The 23,362-nt window shown below is 41.4% G+C and overlaps 2 long non-coding RNA genes across 5 annotated transcripts in view; one reads left to right on the forward strand and one right to left on the reverse strand.

Moving 5' to 3' along the window:
• Positions 1-445: 445 nt before the first annotated feature.
• On the reverse strand, positions 446-8,404 carry LOC135098113 (uncharacterized). The gene is made up of 4 exons (XR_010266582.1): positions 8,250-8,404; positions 6,915-8,119; positions 4,993-5,181; positions 446-1,263 (listed from the first exon to the last, which is right to left on the reverse strand). It is a non-coding gene; the product is annotated as an uncharacterized LOC135098113 (long non-coding RNA).
• A 5,325-nt stretch (positions 8,405-13,729) lies between these two features.
• The window catches only part of LOC135098101 (uncharacterized), a 32,680-nt gene continuing 23,047 nt past the window's right edge, over positions 13,730-23,362 (forward strand). For all 4 annotated transcript variants that reach the window (XR_010266562.1, XR_010266563.1, XR_010266564.1 and 1 more), the window contains exon 1: positions 13,730-13,847. This is a non-coding gene — a long non-coding RNA (uncharacterized LOC135098101). The remainder of the gene's footprint in view (positions 13,848-23,362) is intronic.

Consider the following 23,362-nt stretch of genomic DNA (forward strand, 5'->3'; position numbering starts at 1 on the left):
GACGTGCTTATCTAAAAGTATTCATGCAGCGGGCTTGTCGAAGGATTTCCAGTAATTTGTATGTATTATGTTGCTGCACATTTGTTTCTTCCAACTTCCATGAATATTGCAGAATAATGTAGTCGGTTAGTAAAGCAACAAATAATATTGTGTTCCAAGATCATGAAGTCTGTATCTCATGCCTTATAAGGATTTTACGTATCAGGAAGACCGATCAAAGACAAAAAAATAAGTAAGTAAATAAATAAAAGAAAAAAATAAGATAGGAAATAGAATAAATGAATAACAAAAAAGTCCGCTCAAAATGTCATTTCCACACACACACACAAAAAAGGAGGAAAAGAAAAGCCAATTTATTTTATGGCCTGCACTGACATTATATTATTGCACCAGCAGTTCAGGACCAATATCTAAACACCCATAGCTTTTTTTTTTTCTATCCAGGATTACGTTGTGCTGGAACCATGCTTAATCTTGTGATGGAAAACGAAGAGGGAGAACTCAGGTGATAGGGTGCTGGGAGGAGGAGCACTGATTGATTGAAAATTTCTGAAAGGAGGAGGAGGAGGAGGAAAAGGAGGAGGAAAAGAGGAAGAGGAAAAGGAAGAAAAAAAAGAAGAGGAAGATAAAGGAAAAGACGAAGACGAAGAGGAAAAGGAAGAGGACGTGGACTAGAAGAGGGCAGCGAGGCAGGTGTGGCGCCTCACTCAGGGCCACACGCTCAAATTGGCTCCACTCAGACAAACATTAATAATTACACAAACTCGCTTCGTGTTAAGTACTCGTAAGCTGCGGGGTAAGTTTGGCTCAAAAGATCACAAGACTCGGGACGCGGGGAAGAAATTACTGTAGCTTCTCGTAATGAGCCGGGCAAGTGTTTCCATGCGTGGCGGTGATGGCGGTGGTTGTTGTCACGTAAACTGTTCTACCTCAAAAATGTGTTCTATATATAGGGCAACACACACACACACACACACACACACAAACACAAGTAAATAACACACATCCACAAAAAAAATAAATCAATAAGTAACCATTTCTTTTGAAGCAAACACTTTAGCAAACACAATACAACTCAAAAATCACGTTTTACCTCCGGGGGGACTCAGAGGTGTAGTATTGCAGGTGTTGTGAGGTACTTGGTGTCAGAGTGTGAGAGGACGGTGACATTCCTGGCAGAGAGGTCACACATTCCAGCCTGGACACAGCGTTAGGTAGTGGTGGTGGTGGTGCTGGTGGTGGTGGTGCTGGTCTGTTTTGAGTCTGTCGGAGAAGAGAGATGGTTGAGTTTATTATTGTTAGTGATGTTTTTCATTTTTGTGGTGTTGGTAGTCATGGTAGTGGTGGTAGTGGTGGTGGTGGTGGTGGTCTGTTCTGAGTCTGTCGGAGAAGAGAGATGGTTGAGTTTATTATTGTTAGTGATGTTTTTCATTTTTGTGGTGTTGGTAGTCATGGTAGTGGTGGTGGTGGTGGTAATAGCAGTAGTAGCAGCAGCAGGATTATTATTACTATTATTATTATTATTATTATTATTATTATTATTATTAGCAGCAGTAGTAGTAGTAGTATTAGTATTAGTAGTAGTAGTATATCAAAATAATCATCATAGTCGTTATAGAACATATAAGAGTAGCATCCATCTCTCTCTCTCTCTCTCTCTCTCTCTCTCTCTCTCTCTCCATCGTGGCGTAAGAGGATCACTGGAGCTCAGCATGACTAAATATTGATGCTTTATTCGACTCTCTCTCTCTCTCTCTCTCTCTCTCTCTCTCTCTCTCTCTCTGTAAAATACCTTTATTCCCATTAGCAATAGTTTCAATACAAATACTATGAAATGTGGTATGCAAAACAATTATATTCTATTTCCTTGCTACACTAAACGAGAGAGAGAGAGAGAGAGAGAGAGAGAGAGAGAGAGAGAGAGAGAGAGAGAGAGAGAAAGGAGGGGGCGGCACAAGAAGCTATGTAATTTCTGCTCTACAATGATTCTGATTAATATGATATGGTGCTACTAACACAACAACAACAACTAATACCACTACTACTACTATTACTACTACTATTACTAGTGTGTGTGTGTGTGTGTTGCCTCGCCTTGTAGGAGGCGCTATATTTAATAAGGGAGTAATGAACTTATTGCGTATTGCCCGGAATTCTATTAGTGTGCGATTATATTACCAGGTGGTCTTGGTATTAATCTCTCTCTCTCTCTCTCTCTCTCTCTCTCTCTCTCTCTCTCTCTCTGATACATGTGTGTGTGTGTGTGTGTGTGTGTGTGTGTGTGAGTACTTAAATGGTATATAAGAACATAAGAAATAAGGGAAGCTGCAAGAAGGGACCAGGCTTACACGTGGCAGTCCCTGTATCAAATATACCTACCTATTTCCATCTATTATTCCCATCCATAAACCCGTGTTATCTTCTCTTTAAACTCCCTAATGTTCCAGCACTAACAACATGATTACTGAGTCCCAAATAAAATTCATTATATAAAATTGTGAGGTACGGTATTAGGCAGTGAAGTGTGTGTGTATCCACTGAGCTTTCATTGCATTTGATATTTTTGTACGTGTCTTATTTGGGGAGATTCAGGCCACTTCCCTAAGCCACGTTTAAAGCAGTAGAGCAGCGCGCCTCGGCCGCCGCACCGGCGTGGGTGATTACTGAGGAGCAACAAACGTAAGCACACGTTCAGTATTCACTTCGGCATGCAGAGTTACCTGAACATTCCACTTTCCTTTCCAAAAAACGGTGCATTGTCCTCGCCAAGTGTCCTCACTGACACACTGCCAGAGGGCGCCAGCAAGGGTGCTCAGGAATGCTCTCTCCGGGCAGGATATCGTGTTAACCTGAACCGACAAATCCGCTCCAAGCAGCACTACACTACACCTTGTACCATTACTCAATACTTTTGGGCATACAGGAATGAACTTCTGCATTACTACTTCTCGCACGAAGGTTGAAACAAACTTTTTGTGAGGGCCAGTCTTTGCTGAGAGGTGAGAGAATATTTGCTTCGTGGTGTGTGTGTGTGTGTGTGTGTGTGTGTGTGTGTGTGTGTGTGTGTGTGTGTGTGTGTGTGTGTGTGTGTGTGTGTGTTTGTGTGTGTGTGAGTGTGTGTTTGTGTGTGTGTGGGCGAGTGTTTGTGTGTGGGTGGGTTCCTTAGTTAATTCCTTCCCCCCTTCAGCGAGTTACCCAGCTGAGTGGATGAGTAATAAGACTTCATTAGCGTCCTCGGGGAATCTCCATCACTTTACGTCGGTGCAAATTGCATTCTTTACTGTGTTCTATTCGCCTTTTATTTTGTTATACGTGAGTGTAGACTAGACGGCGAGCAGTGTGGTTGTATGTGGCGGGACGAGGGAATGTTTGAGGTATTGGAGGGAAGGGATGAGTGCGTGATGCTTTGTGGCAATCGTAGAGAGAGAGAGAGAGAGAGAGAGAGAGATTGGGGAGGGGTGGTGGCAGCAGGCAACACGGAGCAACGGAGGTGTTAAAAAGCATGCAATTTACCGATAAGCATTATACAACATTATTGCGGTGATTAAAAGTACTCCTGTAAAATGCTACGTGGCATCATCTCTCAGCTGTTTTCAAGGTCGCTCGGGCTCGCTCCCCCCCTTCCTCCCTCCTCCCTCGCTTTGATGATGCCACGTAGCATTTTACAGGAGTACTTTTAATCACCTCAATAACTGTGTATTCGCGTCCAACCAACGCCTACAGACTCCTGACCTGACCAGCCAAACCTAACCACAGCTACAGAACAATTAGACCGCGAATAAGTGAACAATCTTCCTCATTCCGAGGTGATCTTTTCTCCCTCTTTCAGTAAATGTAAATCACCGCTATTTCCGAACACAGCTCCTGCGGATGAAATAGAATAATTAACGTGTTACCATAAGGTGAACAGGTCGTCCCAAGGAAATGCCATAAGGTACTACGCTAAACACACGTGAGAAATTGATGAAGGTTGATGACGCCATTCACCTTTCCACTGCCTTGGCTTCCTGAGTTTAACAGAATGTTGTAGCGTAAGTCCATGCTCTAATTTCGAAAGATAATGGCAGCAAAATAAGTAGTCGTTGCTCTTATTAGTGTCTTTATATTTTTGCTCAGTTAAGAACCTCTGCGTTAATAAATGTCACTAAATGTTGAAGCTTAAGTTCAATGTGTAATTTTGAACAGAGAAGGTATGTATGCATGTACGTAAATTTGTAGGGGTGGTGATGATGCGTTGCTACAAGCTAATTTTATTGGAGGTTTTGTTGTTATAAAAAATCCCGTGATTTCCCCGCGTATGGATTTTGTTCTACTAAGGTAATTCACTATTGTGGCAACAACACATAACTTTTCATCATGGGGATAGGCATTAAAACTCAACTCGGACAAATGGTCACCTGGCCTCGAAGTTTTAAGTGGATCCCCTATCCTAAAAATAACTCTGGACTCTGAGACAGTCATGTTTCTAGTGTCAAGTAAGTGTAACGTTTGTCCTCGTTGACCAGTCGATAATAGCATAAGAATTGCCAGTTTTCTGGAAAGTTGAATGAGTGATAAATCCTTATTTTGCCCTAAACTTGTCAAGTGATCCAAGACTAATTTAGGGTCCCAGGTAATACGGCATCGGGGAAAAGCTGGTCTTTCCCTAAAAACTGCCTTCATAAATCTGGTCACTAAGGGATGTTGTCCTGCCGGCCGGTCATTAATACTGGCTACGGTAGAGATGGCTGATCTTATGGTGTTCATTGAGCTGTAGCTTCGCCCTTTTGCACTCCTAAATTCTGACAACAAATATTGGAGAAATATATTCAAAGGTGGATGAAATGGATCAATTTCCCTGCAGATGCAAAAAGACATCCAGCGTCTGAGAGGTGGCCCATATTGTGATTTTGTGCTATCTCTCCATGACGTAAGGAGAAATTGGGCAACCTCTGCCGAAAAGCCTTGATTTCCGTACGATTCCCTGATAAAATCGCTGCCGTTAACACCAACCTCTGAGCCTGTGGATGGCGTTGAGTAGGATGTTGTGGAAGAACTAGGGAATTTTTGGGGAGAAGAACGGGAACTGCTGCCATTAGCTGGAGAGCTTTGGGGAACCAAAACTGGGTCGGCCACAGTGGGAATATCATCAGTATTGATGCCTCGTCTTCTTGGAGTTTCTTCAAGACTCTTGAGATGATCCTGAAAGGCGGGAAAGCGTAAAAATTTCCATTTGACCAGGGCAGTGTGAAGGCATTAATGTGTGGCAGATGGATCTGGTTTCCAGGAGACGTAGGCAGGCACTTGTGCATTAATTCGTGTAGCAAAGAGATCCACATCCGGTGTATAAAAAAGTTGGCAAAGTCTATTGAAAACACGAGGGTGTAACATCCATTCACCATCCAAATTCGTAACTCTGGACTCTGTCTGCTTCAACATTACGTAACCCTTTTACATACTGTGCCGATAGGGTAATCCCCCTTGACTCAGCCCATGCAAAAATTTGTTTTCAATTAATGAATTAAGGTAAGGTTTACTACTACCACAACGTTCAATACAGGCAACTGTAGTGGAATTATCCGAGCGAAGGCGGATATGTGTTCCCCTGATATCTTTACAAAGGGACTTTAAACCCAAGAGAATGGCTTTTAATTCTAAGCAGTTGATATGATCCAACTCCCTATACGCCCAGTGACCACCTGTCTTAACGTCTCCCATGACTGCACCCCAACCTGTCAGGGAAGCATCCGAGAACATAACCAGTTGGGGGGAAGAGGATCGTAATGATTTAACCTGATAATCTACACTTTCAATCCACCATTGGATTAATTCCCGGGCATGATCATCCAGAATAATTTTTGAATTATATAATTTCCATGGTATCTGGCAAGTTCTGTTACGAAAAATTTCGAGATATTTGTATCTAAGTGGGGCCAATTCTATAGCAGGATCCGAGGCCACGGCCAAACCAATGAAAGAGGACAAGTCAAGCAAGGTAACTTCCCCCTTCAATAGAAACCGACCTTGCGTCTTTATGCGGTCTTTCTTAACAGGAGGCAAAGCGGCCGTCATAGCAACAGAGTTCAGCACAACCCCAAGAAAAGTAATTTCCTGTGTGGGTTCCAGAACTGATTTCTTTACATTTATCGTGAGCCCCAAAGAGTCAAAAAACTGCATGGCATAGTGTGCATCCCTTGTTAATTCCTCTTCCGACTCTGCAATGAAAATACAGTCATCCAGATAGCATACAACCAATATTCCACGTTTTCTAAGATGCGATAGGGCAGGCTTCAGTAATTTCGTAAAAATACGACCAATATTCCACGTTTTCTAAGATGCGATAGGGCAGGCTTCAGTAATTTCGTAAAAATACGAGGGGCTGACGTCAAACCTTGTGGTAGACAAGTGAAACGAAAGAACTGATCTTTCCACATAAACTGTAACCATTTTCTATCCTCTGGCTTAACAAAAACTGAAAAATAAGCATCTTTAAGATTCATGGTAATGAAAAAACAGTGTGGATGAATTAACTGTATCACATCCTTTAGAGTATCTAATTTAAAATGGATATGAGTAATATGATTATTAAGTTCCTTGAGGTTGAGGATGACTCTAGTAGTACCGTCAATTTTAGTAATAGGGAACACATTAGAAAAGAACCCATGCTTCTCTGGCTCACATCGTTCAATTATTTGTTGTTTAAGGAACAATGAAAGAGCAATATCCAGGGCATGGCTATCAGCCGTTGACAATTTCAAAGGGCTAGGTGGATTATTCTGGCTGGGTAGACTGGCGAAATCCAGAAATTTACCATGTACCACATTGTGAATAAAAATGTCCTTTGTGAGTGATCCCCATACTGAACTGGCATAAAAAATTTTACCTCCCTTAAAATTATCTGGAGTATTAATCATTGGGGGTAAAACAGTACTCACCCTGGGGTGGCTTATTGGTGGAGTTTTGGTAAATGCATCCCTCTCCCCTGGGGATGCTTCTGGCCTAAAAAAGGCCTTGGCTGGTTATGTAGCCGAGAATACGAGGAAACCTGATAGGGCCGCCTAGTTTGCTTGTTTGAAGCATACCTCCTCCCAGAAGACTTGTAAGGACGGTATGTAGGCCTTCCCAGTTTCTTTGTTTTATGTATTTCCTCGCATTTCTTAGTCACATCAAACGGAAAAAGAGCATCTTGTCCAACCTCATACTCCCACTTGCAAAGCTCGGCCAAGGCAGAGTCGTGAACATGGAGCCGTGCAACTTCTTTCCGTAGTTGATTAATGTAATTAATAACAGAGGAAAGCAGTCTAAGACTCATGTTTAGTCCATCTAAGTATGAATTTATATTTTTTCCTTTCTTTTCCCCGATATCGCTTATGCACAATATGCAATAGGAACTAAAGCTTTTGAGATCAGGCCATTAGTTTGAGTAAGCTTGGCGTCAATCAATTTTCCACCAAAACTCATCGCTTTGGAAACAGCAGCGTTGGTCACCGGAACTTTTAGGTTTGGCACATTGCTTGGGAGCTTGATTTTTTCACAAGTAGATTTTATACCTTCAGCGGAGGGTCGACGTCTCAAACTCAAGTTCAGGATGGAGGCCAAACGCTCAGAGAGAGGCTCTCCTTTCTGTTCCTCACTATGGAAAAGACCTGAGAATTCCCCTAATGCCTTAAGAAAATCAACCTCATCACAGTCTTGGGACGCAGGCATGGAGTGGAACGTGTCCAGTTCATCCTAAGGGTCAAGCAAACCCACTGAATTTACTGTGGCGTCTTCCTCAGACGAGGAAATGTCATGAAGGCCACGAATATTTTCACAGTTATCGTAAGGCTCATCTTCCCGTACTGGGTTATTGTCGAGTTTTTCAATTAAATCACTCAACAATGCAGATAGCCGGTTGATAGTTTCACCGCCAGACGAGCACTCGGTTGTTGTGTTGGCGCGACTTGGGCCGGCCACAGCTGGTGGTGAACCACACTCGGGCCGTGGTTGACTCGGGCCGTCCTTCACTCCCGTGTCCTGGGTGGCCCTCCTTTAACTGGCCGGTAAAGGCACAGAGTCTTTCTCACGTCTCTTCTTCTCAGAGGACGACGATGACGAACGCCTTGGCGTTCCGTGAGCCTCGTTCTGGTCCGACATCGGTCTGAACAAAAAGAAACAGTACCGTGTCACATAAAAGCCTTTCAGACACACAAGGCGAACAATATATGTCCATGGATCATATATGTTACTTCCACCAAGAAGGGACGGCTCGTCGGAAGGTGAAGGCTTACCAGGCTACGTGGAAAAAGTCGGTGAAAGGTGAAAAACTAACTGGAGCAGGAGAGGTCTGGACTGCGTGGAGGCCAGCTGTGAACTGATGTGGAGCTGGTGGCGTGAGCGTCTCGTTGTCTACCTTGTGACGTCAGTTAAATGGTTGTAAAGTGAAATTAATACTGTTCCTGTTCATCCATGGTTTGTGTGTGGGTATGTGAAAATAAAGTACGGTTTGTCCGTTGTGTGTGTGTGTGTGTGTGCTTCTATGAAAATATTCCCTCAAAAACTAGACACGAGAAAATAAAATATAACGTTGAAATAACACCGTATCAGAATGATATGGAAATACGAGTTTATAACATATTTCTAATTTAACTTATTCCCCCGAGCAGAGCGAGTAGCTTCCAACTTCCCGACCGGAGCGAGGGGCTTCTAATTTTTTTTACGGCACATCTCTACAACCCACCGCTCCGCCTGGCCCCTGGAGGGTACAGCGATGATTTGCCCAGGAGCACCTTTTGGTGTCCATCGCATATAAGAATTCTGATTTCAGTCTCGGAAACACTATTTACTATGTAACTTTTGACGGCGCATCTTTCTTATTTTATGACTCGCCGTTTTGCATATTTCGATTTATCTGCATGTGAGCGAAGGTTTCTTGTGCCTCACAACTCGCGCATCTATCGCCATATCACTGTCGATCGAGCTCGAACGCACAAAATGCGCAAATTATTTGCCATAGCTTCCTTCGTATACGGGATAGCCAGTCTTGGTTGACACCATCAGACTCAGCAGTGAGTGTAGAATCAAGGTTTATGGTAAAAACCTGACAAAACAAAAAAAGGAAATGGTATTACGACGAGTGGAACTGTGAAGATGTTAAAAAAAGTGTAATTTTTTTTTTTTTTTTTTTTCGTCTGAAAAGAACTAGAGCATATCGTTCTCCAGAGGGAACTTCAGTTTGTTGAGCATCTTGCTCTACTTGAAGCGGTCCTCCTGCATCTTTGCGGAGAGGAGTTGACCCTTACGCATCTTGTATTACTTGTATCTGATATATTCATGCAATCACTTCCTTACGGTGCCCTCAGACACTTGCAGCTCTCTGGCAATGGACCTCATGGACCGGCTGGGGTCCATCAACCATGGCTCGCAATTGTGTGACAAATTCGGCGTCCCTGGCGGTGTCCGATCGTCGAGAATGATGTTTCATCTCGGCAGCACCTTCACAATCGTAGTCAGAAGAAATCAACTCCCTCCTGACGGTTCTGACGAGCTGTTCAGTCACTTTTAGCAGTTCTGAAATCTTGCTTCTGCTGTGTCCGCGTTGGGGCCTGGGTGTAGGTGTGATGGGGGAGAGGTGGGGGTTAGTGTGTGTGTGTGTGTGTGTGTGTGTGTGTGTGTGTGTGTGTGTGTGTGCATGCGTGGATGTACGTAGAAGTGTGTGTGTGTGTGTGTGTGTGTGTGTGTGTGTGTGTGTGTGTGTGTGTGTGTGTAATAATAAAACTAATAATAATAATAATAATAATAATAAACGGTTTATTATTTAGGCAGTTGACAAACTGAAAATGTACATAGGGGATGGGGAAAAACTTAACATTAATCCTAAAGGTAAGTCAAATCTAGGAGGGAAATACTATTGATTGATGGCTCGCACTATGGTGGGAATCGCACTGAGTCTGTACCGGTCCGTGCGCGGCGCCTTCAGGGGCGTTATTTTGTTGTGGTGTCTGGTGGCACGGACAGGGCGAGGCGCGTCGGGCGGCAGCATGTTTCAAAGACGTGGATGATGCAGTAGTCCCCTCCCAAACTTCTCCAGAGCCTCTCGGTGCCTGGTGGATATTCTGGACAGACTCAGGGTGGTCAGGGCTTCTTCATAGGTGGTGTATGCAGGGCCAAGGATGACCCTGCACGCCCTTTTCTGCACACTCTCTAGCTGTAGCTGTTGAGTGTGTGTGAGGGAGGAGGACCACGCTGGGGAGGCGTACATGAGTTTGGGGAGGATGAAGGTGAGGTACACCCCCCTTAACTCATCTGTCGGCGTCCCCAGCGACCTGAGTCTGCGCAGCATGTACAGCCTGTAGGTAGCTGATCTCACGGTGCTGGCGACATGCTGCTTCCAGGTCAGCTGGTCGTCCACCGTGACTCCGAGAAGCTTGGCACATTGGACCACCTGGAGGGGGTGAGGGCCCACTGTGAGCCGGGGAGGGGGCACTGGTACAGAGGAGGTACAGAAATGCATCACCACAGTTTTGCTGTGGTTGATGGTCATCCTGCTCTCCTCTGTCCACGTCTGCAGTCGCTCCAGAATTGCTTGCAGTGGCGAGTAGTCCGGGTTCTTGGTGGAAACTGGGACGCCCACGGTGCAGTCGTCCACATACTCGTACTTCCAGCGATGGGGGGTGTCAGTGAGGGACGCGCGTCGTTGATGAGGAGGAGGAAGCATAGAGGACCCATCTTGGTCCCCTGGGGGACTCCACATGTCAGCTGTTGGAAATTAGAGACAGAGCCCTGATAGCGAACGGCCTGACGTCTCCCTGTGAGGAAGTCGGCTAGCCACGCTATCAGATTAGGAGGGAGACCCAGACTTACTGCCTTGCTGATGACAACAGTGTGATCAACAAGATCAAAGGCTTTTTTGAAGTCCACAAAAGCAACAGCTAGAGAGGTGTTTCGCTTGTCCAGGTGGCTGTGGATGAATTCAAGGAAGCTGGTCAGGTAATGGGAGGTGGAGGTGGCTTTAATATTTGCGTGGATGTACGTAGAAGTGTGTGTGTGTGTGTGTGTGTGTGTGTGTGTGTGTGTGTGTGTGTGTGTGTGTGTGTGTGTGTGTGTAGCGTGTCGTTTGTGTGCATAGGGAAAAAACAAAAAACTGAAAAAATTTCCGCCGTAGGATTGTATAAGAGAACGAGGAACATGATATGATTTTCGTGTTTTAATCTTTTTATTTACAGTTATTCCTTCTCTTCTTTCTTTTCCTTCGTCATAAGTTTCATCATTATCATTCATCATAATTGTTCTTTCTATATATAATAAAGATTTATGTATATCGAATGTTAAGATAGTTAGACGTGTTGAGGTATATATGATTCTATACACATAATATATGCATATATATATATATATATATATATATATATATATATATATATATATATATATATATATATATATATATATATATATATATATATATATATATATATATATATATATATATATATATATATATATATATATATATATATATATATATATATATATATATATATATATATATATATATATATATATATATATATATATATATATATATATATATATATATATATATATATATATATATATATATACATATATATATATATATATATATATATATATATATATATATATATATATATATATATATATATATATATATATATATATATATATATATATATATATATATATATATATATATATATATATATATATTTTTTTTTTTTTTAGGAAGGACACTGGCCAAGGGCAACAAAAATTCAATAAAAAAAAATATGCCCACTGAAATGCCAGTCCCATAAAAGGGTCAAAGCAGTGGTCAAAAATTGATGAATAAGTGTCTTGAAACCTTCCTCTTGAAAGAATTCAAGTCATAGGAAGGTGGAAATACAGAAGCAGGCAGGGATTTCCAGAGTTTACCAGAGAAAGGGATGAATGATTGAGAATACTGGTTAACTCTTGCGTTAGAGAGGTGGACAGAATAGGAAGAAAGTCTTGTGCAGCGAGTCCGCAGAAGAAAGAGAGGCATGCAGTTAGCAAGATCAGAAGAGCAGTTAGCATGAAAATAGCGGTAGAAGACAGCTAGATATATATATATATATATATATATATATATATATATATATATATATATATATATATATATATATATATATATATATATATATAAGAAAAGTGTCTAGAATTAAAGGGGTAAAAAATAAATGGGATGTTAATTTTGTCTGTCTTTAGGCTACAGAGATATTAAAGGGACTGCAAGTCTAAAAGAAATATGTTGTAAAAATTGTGCAGCATTGAAGGGACTTTTCCTGCCTTGAAACAGAGGAGGGGAGAATAAGAGGCTAATTTTGTCCTCTTTAGGCTATATTATAAAAGGGACTGCAGTACTCGTACTCACGTAAGCCTAAAAGAATATATTGTAAAAACTGTGCAGCAGTGTAGGGACTTTCCCTGCCTTGAAACAGAGGAAGAGAGAATAAGAGGCTAATTTTGTCCTCTTTAGGCTACATTATACAAGTGACTGCAGTACAAACGCATCTAAATAATATATAGACAAAACCATCCAGCATTCAGTGGCACCATCGCGCTGGTCAGTAGAGGACCCGTGGCCACCAGACGCAGCGGAACCTTTCTGGGTCGTAACGTGATAACCCGGGGGACGTAAATAGGTGAGTATCCGGTGTGAGTGTCAGAATAATCCAATACTTGCTTAAAGGTCAGGGAAGTTGAGCACACCAGACACGCTCCACAGGACACAAGCTCTCGTCCTTCACCTCCATTCATTTCAGCGAGACGACACGAGGAGGAAAGTGTGGGAGACTGGAACGAAGCGACTGCAGTGTTTTGAAGAATGAGCATGAAGATTCTTTGCCTTTTTATTTATTTATTTGTTTATTTATTTATTTATTCATTTATTTCATTTATTTATTTATTTATTTATTTATTTATTTATTTATTCTTTTTTTTTAATTTGTGGCGTGGGTTTGTGCCTCTAAGGTCTAGGGTCTGCTTGTCTTCTTTCTGAGATTTACACTCTAATCTTTGAAGCAATACTCACATAAATGGGCACTGAATATTTAGTAAAGCTTTCCAAAGATTTACACTGTCATTGTTCAAGCAATGCTCACCAGAATGGGGACAACATTTAGTAAAGCTTCCCAAGTGTAGGCAGTTTGATGTTTACTTAGTAAAACCACCGCGGGTTACTGGAATAAAATGGTTCTCTCATAAGAGCGCAATGATTAATTTTGTCTCTTTCTTTATTTTTTGTTTTTTTTCAATGGTAATGTATGACGTGAGCTACAGCATCACCATTATGGACACACTCTTCAAGACCCCCATTATTGTCCTCTCTGTGTGAAATGCGTAGGGAAAGTACTTATAGAACACCAAATCTGTGGTTTCGGAATTTCGTGTTACTGGCCAGTGTTAAGTTATATGATGCTGCAAAGGGTCTTCGGGTCCTCCAGGCTCAATTCTCTAACCTTGCAGAAATTGAGTCCATTGTAATATGAAAAGGATATAAAAAAAGGTGCCAGATTATGAAAAAATGCAGTTCTAGTGTAGAATGTTACTAATATTGTACCGAAATGCATTATTCATACATATTTTGAAATCTTTTAAAGCATTTTGTACATCTTACCGTGTTGTTTTATATTTGACAGTGCCACCGAAGTCCCGAGCGGCTTCGAGACAAGGAAGAGAAGCTACGCGGCTCACTTCAGCCAGTCAGTCAGTGGTCAGTAGCGTCAGCTTTGTTGTGGTGTACGCGTGAGTCTTGTGTTTTCTTGAACGCTTATTTGAGCTTTAGGTGAACCAAAACTCTCTAAAAGCCTGTGCACAGTGGTCAGCAGGTATGTTAACTTGGTAATGAGTGTATTTGGACATATACTGCTGGTGAAACTGGTGTGTCATGCCTCGCTAGGCTAGTAGGAAGCAAGCGGTTGCCAGACCATTAATAACTAGCATTCTTAATTTTGCATAGTTATCAGTTTTTGTATTTCATATGACTATCTAGGATGTAAATGTTTCCAGTGCCATGAATCTAAAAGAATGGTGCTTGAAATGGGAGGTTGTAAGGCTGAGGGACACGAAAATAGGCTTGAGTGTTGGCGGGAGTGCGCAGTGCGTTTACTGTCTAGGCGTCTCTGCTCCCTCACCACGCACCCCGCCGCTGTCACAACGTTCCCCGGTATATTACACTTGTTTCTTGAATGTTTACCGTAAAGTCTGCAATCAGGAATCATCGCAAACATTAACCATTGTTGTCTTTCTGATCACCAGCACATCCTCTGGCGTTCCACCTTCTACCACTCTGATATTATCTTCCACTTCCTTGTCGCTGTTTGTTCCTCCATCACTTTCATAACCATCATCAACTGCCTTTCCCTCATCAGCACATCCTTCACCTCCACCACATCAACTCACTCCGCTTCATCATCAACTCATCCATACTAGGAATCATGTGAGGAGTCAAGAGTGAGAGAGCTGAGGTGAATCAACACTCGTTACTAGAATCACTGTTCATCTCATTAAATTGAGAGTGACTTACCTTGTTGCCATGGGTTTATCTTTACCCCACCAGCCCCACCCCAACCCAGCCTGCCCCCAGCCTTACCTCCCCTAGTCTCACCTCCCAGGCGCCATCTTTCCAGCTTCCTGTTCCTAGCTTCGCCTCCCCAGCCTCACCTTCCCAGCCTTCCCTAGCCTCACCTCCTCAGTCTAACCTTCACAACCCTGTCTTTCTAGCCCCGCCTCCTCTCTCCTGCTTTCCATGCCACCCACCCCCCAGCTTCTCCACTCCCCAGCTTTAGTAGTAACGATCCCCGCAGGCCACGTAATTGCACGAGTCATTACCTTGTGTGTGTGTGTGTGTGTGTGTGTGTGTGTGTGTCCACGAGGCGGCCAGGAAACAGCATTAGTATTGGCCTTTAGGTATTTACATTGACTTATTTTAAAGTGAATATCAGGCATTTCAGCTATACTTGGGGTGGGATTAGGTTAGCGGATGTTAGCTGGTTGTCTGTCTGTCTGTTTGTCTATCTGTTGATTTGTCTTTGTGCCGATACATCAATGTCATTTTTTTTTATTTACCTCAGTTTTGTTCTGTCTGTCTATCTATGTGTCTTTCTTTCTCTGCATCAGTCTATCTATCTATCTATCTATCTATCTATTTATCTATCTATCTATCTCTATCTATCTATCTATCTATCATTCTATCTATCTATCTATCTGCATCTGTTTGTCTAATTTCATCCATCTATTTATATATCTGTCTTATCTACCTATGTAACTTCTCAGCTCTCTCTCTCTCTCTCTCTCTCTCTCTCTCTCTCTCTCTCTCTCTCTCTCTCTCTCTCTCTCTCTTTCTCTCTCTCTCTCTCTCTCTCTCTCTCTCTCTCTCTCTCTCTCTCTCTGGTAGGCTCTGTGGTATGTGGTTTGTGTGGCAGTCTGAAGGTTTACGTTCGATCGTGGAAACCTCCTTTTTTCGTCACCTTCACCTGGATGTTGCGGCGTCATGACTCAGTTAGAATCATTGATGCAGTGAGGCGCTGGTCACTGCACCGCGGGGGCGCTTCGATCATGAATACTATCGTGGGGGAAAATTAGTAACTTCCTATAAAGTGTCCACCTAGTGTTAAGAAAGTGAGAGGAAGAAATGTTTGCCAACGCCCTTCATGAGGAGACGAAACGAACCGGAATAGACCAGAGAACCTCATGAAAATAAAGCCTTTTGCTTCACATTCGGTTTAAATTGTTGGACTTGCCTATGGACTCCCACACTCTGGCGTCTTGAATGAGTTTTTTTTTTTTTTTTTTATTGCATGAATACAAAAATAAAGTGAACCTCTTCCCTCTCACTCACAGTCTTCAAGGAACATTGTAGTTTTTGTTGTCCTTGGCACGAGCTCTTAAATGATAATACTAATTAAAAAAGAACAATAAATAAATATATAATCCAGTAAAGATTTCCCTCCCACTTACAGTCCTCGTTTTCTAAGCTCTCCACGGCAGGACTCCACGCAGGTCGCAGGAAACTGAGGGCAGAGTCTTCTTTTTGTATAGCCTTTGTTCTACTGTTAATATTCATTCTGCTTCGTGGGTTGGGAAGTGTTAAGTTGATATTTTCTTGTGTCTTAATTCTACACAATTATAAAACATTTCTTTCTGGAAAGTGAGGAAATACGAGTCAATTCTTTACCTTCAGTTTTTGTTCCATTAATACGAATCCCTGTGCTATGTAAATATAGTAATGTTTAATAGATACTTATTTTCACTATTTATATTGTTCAGCACATAATCTTAGCCACGTTCCTTAACAGTGAGGAGGGATGCATAGTGTGTATCCCTAACCTTTGTTGTACTGATACCATTCCTTCTGCAGTAACTTTTGTGCTTTCCACGAAATATTTTTCTCACTTTGAAAGTTCTTTACGACAAATCTCAAACATGTTCTTGGAAAGTGAGAAAACAAGATTATTTTTCTGTCCTTTGTTCTACTCCTACGATTCTTCCCGTTTCCTAGGTTTGATAATCTCAAACTGACATTTTCTCGTTTTTGTAATTCTTCAAGGGAGAAATTTCAAACACGTTCTTCAGAGTGGGGAGGCCTGTGTCTTCCTTACCTTTTTTAAACTTTGTTCTGGTGATATGATTTCTCCTACGCCGTAACTTTAATAGTCTTCAGTACATATTTTCTACCTTGGTTTAGTAATACCATTCCATCTGGTATGTGTGTCTTAAGCTGATATTTTCTTGTGTTCTGAGTTATTAGGAGAGGTTTTAATTACGTTCAGAAAAGTGAGGAAAGAGGAGCCTCCATAATCTTTAGCCTTTTTCTACCAATGTGATTCCTTGTCTTACGTCCGCTAGTAAGTCTTAAGTTCAATTTTCTCGTTTATATATATATATATATATATATATATATATATATATATATATATATATATATATATATATATATATATATATATATATATATATATATATATATATATATATACTTTTTTCTTATTTATTTATCTATTTATTTATTTATTTTTATTTATTTATTTATTTATTTATTTATCTATTTTTTTTTTTTTTTTGCGATGGCCTTTGAGGCATGGTCCATAAAAGTGAGGAGAGGAGTACTCTTTACCTGATGCTTTTGTTTTTGTAATACGATTCCTTGTGGTGTGTAACTTAAGTATTGTTTTTGTAACAATACAATAAGAGAGAATTTCACCACGTGCCTGGAGTGTGAGGCGGGAAGAGTCAGTTGTTTATCGTTGGCCTTTTGGTCTTTTTATTTCATCACGACAGAATCTCAACCACTTCCCTGAAAAGTGACGACCAACGAGTACATGACTTATTTGTGGGTTTTGTTATACTAATGTGATTCCTTTTGTTATGTAAGTTACTGAGTTGAAGTGATTTATTCTCCTTTTCTTAATTCTTCTTGACTATTTCAAACCACGTTCCAGAAAACTACGGAAGGATTAGGGTTCTTTATCTCTGCCTTGTAATGTGGCAGTGCAAATCCTTCTCTGATGTAGATTTTATTTATTTATTTATTTTTATTTGGTTTTCAGAATTGTTCTGGGCAGATTTTAAACCATGTTTATTATGAAAAGTTTTATTATTATTATTATTATTATTATTATTATTATTATTATTATTATTATTATTATTATTATTAGTCTCTAAGGAAATATTTCATTTTTCTCTCGCCAAACTTCAGAGGACAAGAATCTGAGCCACGTTCAAGATGAAGGCTTCGTTTCATGGAATAGAAAGGGATGTGTTTTGTTAATGTGTAGCGGCAGATTCATCCCAGAGCGTGTCTTTATAAGCTAGGGAGTCTTAGGCAAACATTTTCTCTTCTACTTCAATTCCTGTGGATAGAAATCTGAGCCACATTCCTGGCAAAGTGAGAAGAAGTTTGTGTTTTCTTTATTTATAGCGTTAGTTTTATTTCCAGGGCTCATTTGTGGCACGTAAGTATATGTTTTATTTTTATTTATTACTTTTTTGATGAGGGAGGTGGACGTGACCAGAGTCTGAACTGAGCAGATTGAAAAGACTAGCGTTAACTGACTGAACCACAAGGCACTTTTGTGCGTGTAAGCAAGCTACTCTTAAGTGCATATTTTGTTTTATACATTTACCACGACGGAAATTTCTCAAGTATGGCAAAAAGAGGCTCCTTTCCTTCCAACAGATTTATTAGAGTCGTGTTTGTCACTTCCAGCATTATATTTTAGGTTAGATGGTCGTAACAATAAACTCCACATGCAAGCCTTAAAGAATAACATTTCCTTCCACAAGTCACTGTAATTAAGTTATTCATTTGCAACATCTGTTCCATCCCAGCGATTTCTTGTGGTGTGTAGTGTCACGATCGCTTACTTACTTACGATCGTACGATCCCGGTTATCTTTCCAAGAAAGTGGACGTTACACTGATCCCGGAGAGTTTTAAAGGTCTGGATTTTTAAAGGCTTCGAGTGCCTACCCGACCTATCCGAAATCGCCAGAATTATCTCTCACTCCACCTTTACCTTGACTCAGCACACCTGGAATCACCTCTAATACCAGATCAGTGTTGGGGGAGTAGAAAACACGATTATTCTATGTTACAACCACATATATTAATACTAATAACAATTCACAAACAACATGAGGTAGTACACGTTACTACATGACGTTCTCGTCACTTCCCACAACACCACAACCCGTTTACACCTCCACCAGTCACTGAAATATCCCCCTCAACCGCAGGAATTTACTCAGACGCCACTACCGCGTCCCCAGACAATAATTCCCGTACGAGTATTTCACCTCCTCAAGCCTCACAGGAGATTACCACCATCACCAAAGATTACTCATAACACCATATCATCGTCCCCAAAATCACCAATACACCACAACACCAGCTTTCAAGGTCAACACCACAACCTCCACTCACAAAATGGCTGCCAGTTTGGCCTATGACCCCTTCGAACAGCGTCACCGGCACAAACTCAACAACCGAATTTGAGCGGACAAGAACTCTTGGTACCACAAAAGACTCACTAACCTGATCCTGGATATCAAGGTTATACCGCTACACCACTAATACCTCCAACCACTCACTCCATCACCAAACCACACCAAGATCCTTCCCTGAGAGACGCCTTCCCTCCGATATACCTCACGACCTTCCCCTCCTTGGAATGTGTTGTTGCCCACTCAAGCTCCCCTCGTTTCAACATATTTCCACCTCAATTATACTTCCTCCCTTATACATACAAAGATATAGAGAATTTAAATTATGAAGAGAATAATACTACATGATATAAAAAGAGTAAATAAGCCTTACACTACTTATAACCAATAATAAGGATAATGCCCGAATGGCAGGTAACCGGAACACGGGGGACACTGAGAAAACGTGATCCCATTCAAGGTAAACTCGGCCAATAACATGACAGTAGGTTTAGGTAGAACAACACTGGGTTTACAAGCTGCTCATGTTTGTCTGTCTGTCCACGCGTCGCCTGGAACTCGTGTACTGAAAGCCTGCATGGAAATCTGCGGCCGGAAGGGAATTATATCTTGGAACGAGTGAGGAGAGCGGCAGGCAGACCTTGGCAACCCCTCGCGAAGTCCTGGTGTATGTAATCCTGCGTGTAAGGTCTCTTCGAGCTGCCGGGCTGGGAGGTGGTGCAGTTTTGAGTACTGGCAGGTGTATTGTATTGGCAGCGGTGTGCGTCCCTCCCCTGTCGTGCAATTCAGGTACTGCCCGAGCCTTTTGAGTGACGCGGCTTCTGAGTCTTTGTGAAACGTGTTGGTGTGAAGTGTGGGTTTGAGAGGCACCACTGGCAGGCCACGAAGAACAGTGTGGCCCGAGTACTTCAGCCTTTTTACTGTTTATTTTATCGATGGTCAGTGAAATTGGGTACTGTTCGGAACGGAACGGAAAGAAAAGAGTGGGGGAAGTAAAGAAGAACAATATATAGAGAGAGGGAAATATGGGTGAATACGAAGTGAAAGAATGGAGTGAAAGGCAGCTGGTACTGTTCGAACCCCTTGACTTACGTGGCTTTTCATCAGCCTTTGTAGAATGGCATAAAGTGTGGCTGTCAAAGACACTACTGGCAGCGTAAAGGATGACAGGACACTTCACACCTTTTGTGCTTGTTTCATTGTTGGTCACTAAAATGTGTGTGTGTGTGTGTGTGTGTGTGTGTGTGTTTTATTCAGCACTAGGAAGCAGACAAGTATTAAAGCAGTTTTTCTATTTACCAGTGATAAGAGAGAGAAAACACACACACACACACACACACACACACACACACACACACACACACACACACTTAAGGTAGAGTTGCTATTAAACCATTAACTCAGAATTACATTGGCGGGGCGCGAGGCAGTTTGATATAATGGGTGTGTCACATAAACAGCTGCGGTGCTCCTTGGTGTATGCAATTTTATTGCATTTGCTTGGTGTCAACACAGTTACGTAGTTAATAACTTGCTGCTTCTTTCTCCGACATGGTCTGTATTTCCTGCTGCCTGTGACTGGAGCTGTCTCCACACACAAGTGTCCTCAATAAAAACTACATTGCCTTTCTTTCAAATATGTCTTTTTTTTTTTTGCGGGGTAGGATGACTCTATGAACCATTATCTTTCCCTCATTCCTTCACTGCTCATCCAAATTCATATATATATATATATATATATATATATATATATATATATATATATATATATATATATATATATATATATATATATATATATATATATATATATATATATATATATATATACTCGTATATATATATATATATATTATTAGTCCTTCACCTCGGAGTCCCCATCTGGGGAGGGGACCACAAATGTTCCCAGGTAGGACTGCTCTTCAGATATCGACCCTAAGTGCCTTGACATCCCCCTCAACTTTTTTTTTATAAACTTCTGCAACGTTCGCGGTCATAGAACTAATTTTCAATCTGTAGAACACCACCTCTCCTCTTGTAAACCTCATCTTCTTTTCGTCACTAAAACACCGGTGTCTGAGGCAACAAGCACCGGTGTCTGAGGCAACAAACATTTCCAAATTATTTCCAAAACTAAAGTGTAAACTGAGTTATGGTTATATTTCTGCATCACATGTGCAGAGAGAGAGAGAGAGAGAGAGAGAGAGAGAGAGAGAGAGAGAGAGAGAGCTGTGTTTTCTAATATTTTCTACGGTTTCTTCAGTCATTCATGTGATGAAAAGTGAAAACACCACCACCACCACCACCACCACCACCACCACCACCACCACCACCACCACCACCACCGCCACCACCACCACCACCACCACGAAGAACAATGATAATGATGATATATTAATGATGATAGTGTCGATAATAATAATAATAATAATAATAATAATAATAATAATAATAATAATAAAAGACGATCATAATCAACTCAGCATGTGTCGCCATAGTTTTGTTGAGAGAATGAGAGAGAGAGAGAGAGAGAGAGAGAGAGAGAGAGAGAGAGAGAGAGAGAGAGAGAGAGAGAGAGAGAGAGAGAGTTTTGCGTGTCTGGATTAATTAAAAATTCTTAAGGGAGTTTTTAGAAGTCACTATTAAAGCTTGCTTGAGGGGATATGGAAGAATAGAGAGGGGAGGAAGGGGGAGAAGGTAGAGAAGGGAGAGGGGAGAGGGAGGATGGGAAGGGGGGAGGGGGGAGGGGGGAGAGAGGGAGGGAAGGGAGAATGGAAAGGGTTGAAGAAAAAGAAAGTTTAAGGAAGAGATGAGTGTTGTGTTTTCAAGTTTTGTTTATTTATTTATTTATTGTTATAGGTGAGAATTGGGATTGTGGAGGAGAATTTTTTGTTCGTTTGTTTGTTTGTTTGTTCTTTCTTGTTTGACCTGCCTTTCGTTCCTCGTTTCTTTGTTTTATATTGTTTGTATTTACTGGTGTTGTTCTTGTCTTCCTGTTATTCCTTTTTTTGTGTCCTTTTCTCCACCTCTCCCCGCCCTTTTCCTTTTCTTTTTTCTTTCTCTCTCTTTTCATTTTCTTCTTCCACCACCACCACCACCACAACTACTTTTTTCTTCTTTCTCTTCTTCACCACCACCACCACCACCACCTGTTCCCTCCACATTTATCACATAGTCAGTCTCTCCTCACTCGGTCCCTAGTTTACAGCGGCACTCATTCCTCACCTAGTGGCGGCAGTTAGGGTGCACGTCACTCCAGGGTGTTACAGGAGACTCATTAGAGGACAATGAACACGTTGCAGAGGCTCAGGTGTTGTCACTATTTACCTGGATATAAACACCTTCATTATTCTCCACTCGGCTCCTCTGTGTTTTTTTTTTTTTTTCTGACAGGTTCAAGATTGACAGGTTCAAGAGACTGGTTCATAAACAGAGTGGTAGATGAATGGAACAGAGTAAGGAATCCTGTCATTAGTGCAGAGTTATTTGGGAGTTTTAAAAGATTGGACAAATTTATGAATGATTAGTGGAAATTGATGTGTTTTGTAAAGACTGCCACGTGTAGGCCTGATGGCTTCTTGCAGTTTCCCTTGTTTCCTTTGTAATGTTCTTATAGCCTCGTGTTCTTAAGCTTTTTCTGTCTCACCAGGGCTATTTTCAGAGGCTACAGAGATGCTTTCTGAAGTTGTCACGCGTGTTTCTCCCACTGGTTAGGTTGAATCCTTGATCACCTGCTGCTACAATAATGATCATTGTGTAGGGAGGGGCTAGCTGGTTTACTGAGGGTGGGGGCACCTCTCCCCTCGACCTTCCTCTCTCACGCTTCGCTGCCTTACGTGGGGTGAACACGACCTGGGAAGACATAAACTGATAAAGGAAGAGGAGGAGGAGGAGGAGGAGGAGGAGGAATACAAAGGAATACAAAGGAATACAAAGGAAAGCCAAACAGCAACAGACCTTTTGGTCCTTGCAAGGCTGTTTGGTAACTACTTCTAACTAGCTACAGTGAAGAGAGACAGGACAGCATAGCAGAAGGCTCCTCCCCACCCATCACTCCCTCCAGCTTGCGCTGGCATGGAAATAGTTGGGAAAAGTACCATGCAGTATGGAAAAACTGACATGGAAATTTTCATAGGAAAGGATGAAAGGAAGTTCTACTATTCACCCTACGGTGAACTCTATACGCCTATCTGAAAGTTAATACAAGTTATATTAAAATTGGTGTCTGTTGAATAAGAGTTTAATAGTGAATTTAGTAATTATTCGGACAAGAAGAGAGCTTGTTGGGGATTTGCTTTTAAATATTTGTCTATATTATTTTTGAATGATTCAATAGTATTGCTGTTCACAATTTCGGCAGGAAGTTTACTCCATATATTTACTATACGATTAAAGAAGAA

This window comes from Scylla paramamosain, unplaced genomic scaffold, assembly GCF_035594125.1.
Source record: "Scylla paramamosain isolate STU-SP2022 unplaced genomic scaffold, ASM3559412v1 Contig45, whole genome shotgun sequence".
In the NCBI taxonomy this organism is placed as follows: domain Eukaryota; kingdom Metazoa; phylum Arthropoda; class Malacostraca; order Decapoda; family Portunidae; genus Scylla; species Scylla paramamosain.